Genomic DNA, 7,353 nt, shown 5'->3' with positions numbered 1-7,353 from the left:
TTGAACCCTATCGTTTTTTTGTGATAACTCAAAAAGTATTTGAGGCAGGAAGGTCACATTTTCTGCGTTTTCTAACTAATACATACCCCTCACTTAAGACTAAGAGCTGGCCTTGTATCGTACTGCCTGAGTTCTCAGGCATACTGCCTAAATGTCTATTTTTACCTATGCCAGACTAAATATATATTTAGACCTACTTCCAGTCATTGAATTTCAACATTTTAAAGCTCTTTGGAAAGCCTCTTACAATAGCAAGAAGATTGCTTAATTTTTGCAAAGAATTTTTGCACAGATTTTTGCACATACGCCTTCAAAGGGATTTTGAACATTTTTAGTTTTTCTTGAATACCCTTTTTTTTGCACATTTTTTGCTTTATAATAAGATTACGCAACAAATATTTGAATTTTTGCAAATTTTCTATTTTTTAGTAGATTATTGGAGTAGAGCCCAAGGGTTTACCAAAAACGTATCAAATTTTATAGATTTGTGTCACAATAAGAAAATAGAGGGGGGCCAGTCAGTAAACCAAACGTCAGGCTAAATGGGATTAAACATAGAAAAACGACCAGATCTTCCACATTTTTATCAGATACAGGTTTCATAAGTAGCTTTGTAAATCGGGCATTGAAATCTTTGCTAGAAGGGTTCCTTGAAATTACGCTTACAGTCCATTAAAAGAGTTGTGTTTAAATTGTGCGAGCTTTTAGTACATATTTTAAAGTTGTACTACGAATTATTGATCGAAAATATTGATTGATAAATACAGATCGTGATTCGGAGATCAAGTTTATTGGACAGCGGTGTGTTTGTTTGTACTGCAAGAAACCGGTTTGGAGAAGCTAACAAAACATTTCATCTTCTTGTTCAGGTTAATCAACTTGTTTTCTAATTCTTTCATTCCTTCGTTTCTCTTCCTAGTCTCAGCTTTTTACTAACTCATTTTATTTGACGGATAGTGTTTTTATTTCTCCAGAACTTGGCCTTTTCAATCTAATATATGATATACCATAGAGCAAATCCTAACCAGGGCAATCACATTTAATTCAATAATCATTTAAATTAACGATATTGTCCTTTTTTTTACTTTTTTATTGAAAAAAGCCAACATAAAAGTATGAAAAAGGACGAAAAAGTTATGTTTATTTGGTGTATACTCAACTCAGTTAAATTATATACATACTTAATTTACGTTCTTCACTTTTCGCATTTTTAAAGTTTTTTTTAACCAGTTTTTTCGATTTCAGAAACTTTTTACTTGCCTCAAACTCAAAATTTCTAATCTTACATCTTTAATAACTCAATAAAATAAAATTTTGCCAAAAAAAATCGAATTTTTAAAGAAAAAAAAATAAATTTAAAAAAATTCAGCCACTTTGGTATATCCGTTTGGCCAGCTTTAGCTAACGTATACATATAGATTAAAGAAATTTATTATACAGTAAATCTCAGATATATGAAAACATATCAAGAGTTTTTTATATTAATTTCGTATTACATATTTAAGATCAAATGCATTCATATTTCAGGGCTATTAATTTACCTTGAATTAGAAATAAAAAGAAGTTTCTTTAGAATTATCAAAAGATTTATGACGGTCTACTTATTCATATATCTGGGATTCACTGTTTCAATTGCAAAAGAATTTGCATTAAAAAAATATCTTTTAAGGATGTTCCTGGTGCGGTAGAAATCCTCCATATTCTTGATTATTCATCAAGGAAAATATTCATGATTTAAATATTATACAGTCAGAACTAGAAAACTTTGGAATAAAAAGACGACTGTTAGACTCAAGTCATGACTTTAAATAGTCCAATGAACATGAGACACAGAAGACCAATGAGACCAATATTTAATTTAATAACGGATTTAATAAGTTAGTAGTAAAACTATTTGCTTTGTTAAAACATAAGATTGATGTATAGTGTATAGTGTATTCCACAGTTTTCTGGTTTGCACTGTACACTAAATGTTTTTTTGAAATGTCTATGAGCGATTTAACAAGAGAAACCATACGGTTTGTATGAGTTAACAATATCAATTTTAAATGTAATCACTATTTGATCTGCAATTCATGATCCTAATATATATCTTCTAAAAATTAATCTCCTTGCAAGCTATTTTATCATTCCGTATAAAATCTAATTCATTCTGTAAAAGTGTAAAATCAGCAACCTTTTAACATTTTGCTGAAAAGTCTATTCTGTCACCCAGAAGAATAAATAAACAAATCATTGTTTTCGGGAGGTTAAAGGGAGTGACCGTTATTTGATAATTTAATAAAAAACGATTCTCAAAACGTATCCACCCAAAAAGATGATTTTGAAAGTCGGTTTTGAGATCAAACTCTGTAAATATAAGTCGTAGAATAGTTTTAATATGTTTCCAATGAATCCTAAAAAAATTGTCCACAATACTGCAATCTCAGTTCAACCACCATACATTGCCGGTCACTCCCTTTAAGATTGGGTTGAAAAGAGAGGTAAGTTTACTGAAAATTTAGCAAAAATTTGGAATCTGTGTGACACTGACAACATAAGGTTTTCCTTCTTTTATTATTTGAAAAATAAAATTACATATCATGTTATTAGGGATTATAAAATTTGAGTTTGTGTCAAGGACTCAATTCTTTAGCTTATAATAAATAATCTAAGATTTGTACTTCGGAAAAGCGTTTGATAGCTCAAGATTTATACATAACGGGGCCGGATAGGTGGGAAAATGTTGAAATTTTTATACGAAAGACTTTCGTGGAACTTTTTATTAGAGGGGAGGATGGGGGATGTCATTAAACTTTTTTTAAAAGGAAATATTTAACCCCTATTGTTTACCCTACCTGGATATTACTAGGAGTGTGAACCTAAGCTGGAGTTCTCCCTCTGATAACAATTCTCCAATATCTGCCTTCCTTATATCCGCAAGGAGAGCTGCAGGTCAGATGTAAACTGTTTACAATTTTTTATGGAGAGGTAAATGGGAACTGATTACTTGCCTTAGCCCAACGAGGTTATAGTGTATAGAGTGATGATGTACGCTAATCCTTTACTAATTTTATAGGCCAGAAACTATACCGAGAGCGTACTGCATAATTGTTTATTATAAGTTGATACTGGTCTAACCTTTAGTATATCAATATTAGTAAACAGTTGTAAGTGTACAGTACAGCTAACTGGGCACACAGGTAGAGAACTATCATCCCCCTGCCTTAGCCTGATAATGTAAACAATTCAAATATTATCTATCTGATCTACAAAAAAGTGAAAATTCAGTTATCTTGTCTTCTTTAGAAAACACCACATTGGAATATGGCTGAAATGAAATAGCTGAATTTGCGCATTTGTTTGGTATTCGAATTGTGAATTTTCATTGTATACAACAACAAAACGTTCATATTTTGATGACTCAAATTTTTGTACAGGTTGGAAAAATTCCAAACAATGACAAAGCTACAACAACTTGAAGATTAAAAAGACACCTTGTAGAAGAATGGGAAAATTAGAAATTAGAAATTAGAAATGAATAACCACGTGAATGTCAAAAATACTTAAATGTCAAAAGTACCTGAATTGCAAAATTAATATACATTTTGAAAGGACTTTAATGATAAATCTCATCTTTATAATGCCTAAAAAATTTCTCATACAAATGTTTAAATGTAAAAGGTTTCATAATATCCAAAACAGCTTAACCTCAAAATGTGTATAAGTTACTAAATGTATAGTATTATGTGCAAAAATGGTTAAATGTGTAGTATTATGTGCAAAAATGGTTAAATGCGTAGGATTATGTGCAAAAATGGTTAAATGTGTAGGATTATGTGCAAAAATGGTTAAATGTGTATGATTTTGAGTGTACTGTACATGGCTAAATGTTTAGGTTGATATTAAAAATGGCTAAATGTCTAGGATTATGTGTATAAATGACTAAATGTGTAGGATTATGTGTATAAATGGCTAAATTTTTAGGTTTTTTTGTATAAATGGCTAAATGTGTAGGATTATATGTATGACTAAATGTGTAGGATTATGTGTATAAATGGCTAAATGTGTAGGGTTTTTTGTATAAATGGCTAAATGTGTAGGATTATGTGTAGAAATGGCTATATGTGTAGGATTATGTGTATACATGGCTAAATGTGTAGGATTATGTGTATAAATGGCTAAATGTGTATATATGTATAAATGGTTAAATGTGTAGGATTATGTGTATAAATGGTTAAATGAGTAGGATTATGTGTATAACTGGTTAAATGTGTAGGATTATGTGTATAAATGCTTAAATGAGTAGGATTATGTGTATAAATGGCTAAATGTGTAGGATTATGTGATTAAATGGTTAAATGAGTAGATTATGTGTATACATGGTTAAATGTTTAGGATTATGTGTTTAAATGGTTAAATGTTTAAGTGTAATATCTCAAGATCTAAATACCTAAATGCCTGAATTTCTTAATATTCTAAATAACCAAATATCTAAATACTGAAAACCTAATATTATCTTTATAATTTGATATGTCTCTAGATTTATATTTTATAGTCCTGGCTTCATTAAAACTTAAAATTGCAAATCTAACTTTTTTGACAGTTTTAGAGTGTAAGAATTAGTTGTCATCTACAAGATACTCTTTTCCCTTCCCCCTCCCTAGTCAACATACTGTTTCGACCTCACTCCACCCTTTCTTCCCCCGAAACTTTACAGTCTACATCCTTCCAATCTTGATCNTCCTCAAATCCTTCTTATTTTAAACCTCTCTGGTCCTTTTTCCTTCTATCCCTCCCCGATCTTAAATAGTAATCTACTGAATATTTTCCTTCTAGATCTATAATTTATTAAAGAATTCCCTCCACCAGTCTGAAATATATCTAAACTTGAGAATTTTAATGAAAAATTTATTATTTTGCCTGTTAAATATTGCAGTGTAGCCTGGTTGAATTCATTTTAATATCTTTGCAATGCCAGAATTCAAAATATCTTCTCATGTGCAAATGCAGCACATATTTTGCGTAATATTTTTAAAGGTTAACACCCAAATATTAGAATATGCAAATATAGAAATAAGGCACATGTGTTTGGTTATTGAAGGTTCAGGATGGTATTTTCTTTATAAATTTGTTATTTGGATAAAGCTTTTGAGTTTTGATTTGAGATTTGTCAGGAATTTCCCATTTTCCTTCCCTGTCATTACATTCTACGAGCAACTGCTAGAAATTTGTATTTTTCAGATCAAAATTTAGAAAAGGGTTTTCGTTCTAGTCTAGTAGATCCATTCACTCCGGGGTTAAATAAAATTCCTGATCCCGTTCAGATTCTTTTAGGATTAAACACAACCCTACACATAGATCCAAAAAATGTTGTATCAATTTTCATAGCTGGGTCAATTTTAAAGTGTCACAACACCTTGGCATTTGATTTTATATCGCACTTAGCGCTGACTTATACTTTTTTGGAGCCCTAGACATGATCATTTAAATAACATAAGCACTTGTTTTTAAACTTTAGTATTGAAGAAGTAATTGGCAAAACTCTCAACGATTTTTGCATTAGAGTAATGCAACCTTTAGATCACTCAGCCTACCCTAATCACGTGGTCCTTTTACTGTATCTGTATCTGTATCTGTATCTGTATCTGTATCTGTATCTGTATCTGTATCTGTATCTGTATCTGTATCAGTATCTGTATCTGTATCTGTATCTGTATCTGTATCTGTATCTGTATCTGTATCTTTATCTGAATCTGTATCTGAATCTGTATCTGAATCTGTATCTGTATCTGTATCTGTATCTGTATCTGTATCTGTATTTGTATCTCATCACGTATTCTGGATGTACAGCTATATTTCTCCTTTAATCTTGGTTCCTGAAGAGCAGAGTTAGTTAGTTACTGATAGATTAATAATTAGACCAAGAATCTGACAGAAAAAAATATCAAATTCTCAGCGCTTCAGAAGAAGTATTTTTCAAGATTTCTCTTCGGCTACAGTTTTAATAAATATCTCTTTAGATTTAAAAAGATGGGAATATATGGGCTTAAAAATCTGAAGTCTTAACAAAAATATGTTCAAAGAAGTTTTTTCAAAGGATTTCAGTCTTCGCTACAAATTATGATTTTTTAATCCCTATATCCCTGCAACCCGATGTTGTAGATCTTAGATATTTCATCAGGTTGCAAAAATATAACTATTTGAACATTTGAGTTAGTGGCAAATGCTCAATTTCTTTATTTTCTTATTATGAGAGTTTAAACGTAATTTTCAAGTGACCCTACAATGATAGAGAGGTTTGTCTGATTCACAACGATACCCTTTAAAGCTTTGTCTGCTCAAGTATTTTTATTTGTTGCTTCTCTGCAAAAGGGACCTCAGAATTTAATATTTTCAAGCCAGACAAACCACGTTATCTTCCACATTATTGATTAAATTAAGGTTTATAGGCAGCGTGGTGAATAGGGCATGCCTCTTTGTAAATAGAGGCTCATTTATAATGACGAGAAGAGTCCCTTTACAAGATGAAAAATTAGTATTCTCACAGAATACCCGTATCTTGTATCTAATGCATTTTTCACTAGTATAAGAAATAAATAGATTTGATTCAACTTATATTAAGGAAATACTCACAAAAAATGCAAGACGCTTTTTTCACGTTATTTACGGTCTATTCTGGGTTCGAAATTAATAACATTGCCTGCTCTGTATCTTTTCATAAAATCTTTGTTTAGGTCTGTGTTAAAAAATTGGCATTCATTTACCCAGTTATATATATATATGGGTTAGCTATAGGCAGTTTGAAATTAAACAAATCTTATAAAGGATATTACAAAAAAATGAGACTTTTGTGTAGGTCAATAATATTTCTAATTCTAAAAAAAAATGAAAAATAATTTCAATTTGTATTCTTTTAACAATGAAAAATGCATGATGCATGCTTGGATGGTTCATCCTGGTCAATCCTCCTCATATTGTTAATATCATCTTGTATTCCCGTCATGTTTTCAATATCTTAAATCTTACATAAGTTTTACAATTCTTACGCCGCAAATTTTCTAGACAGAAGGTTTAAACCTCTTTATTCCAGTATTTTTAGTTACAGGGTTAATGACGATATTTGGAATATTATTTGAAGAATTAAATATTTGGTTTGGAATATTGTGCACTAAAGATTAGATATTTGGTTTGGAATATTATATTTAAAGAATTAGATATTTGGTTTGGAATTTTGTGCACTAAAGATTAGATATTTGGTTTGGAATATTATGTTTGAAGGATTAAATATATGGTTTGGAATATTATGTTTAAAGAATTAAATATTTGGTTTGGAATATTGTGCACTAAAGATTATATATTTGGTTTGGAATA

This window comes from Eurytemora carolleeae, unplaced genomic scaffold (assembly GCF_000591075.1).
Source record: "Eurytemora carolleeae unplaced genomic scaffold, Eaff_2.0 scaffold719, whole genome shotgun sequence".
NCBI lineage: Eukaryota > Metazoa > Arthropoda > Copepoda > Calanoida > Temoridae > Eurytemora > Eurytemora carolleeae.
Note: the sequence above shows the minus strand (reverse complement) of the source record.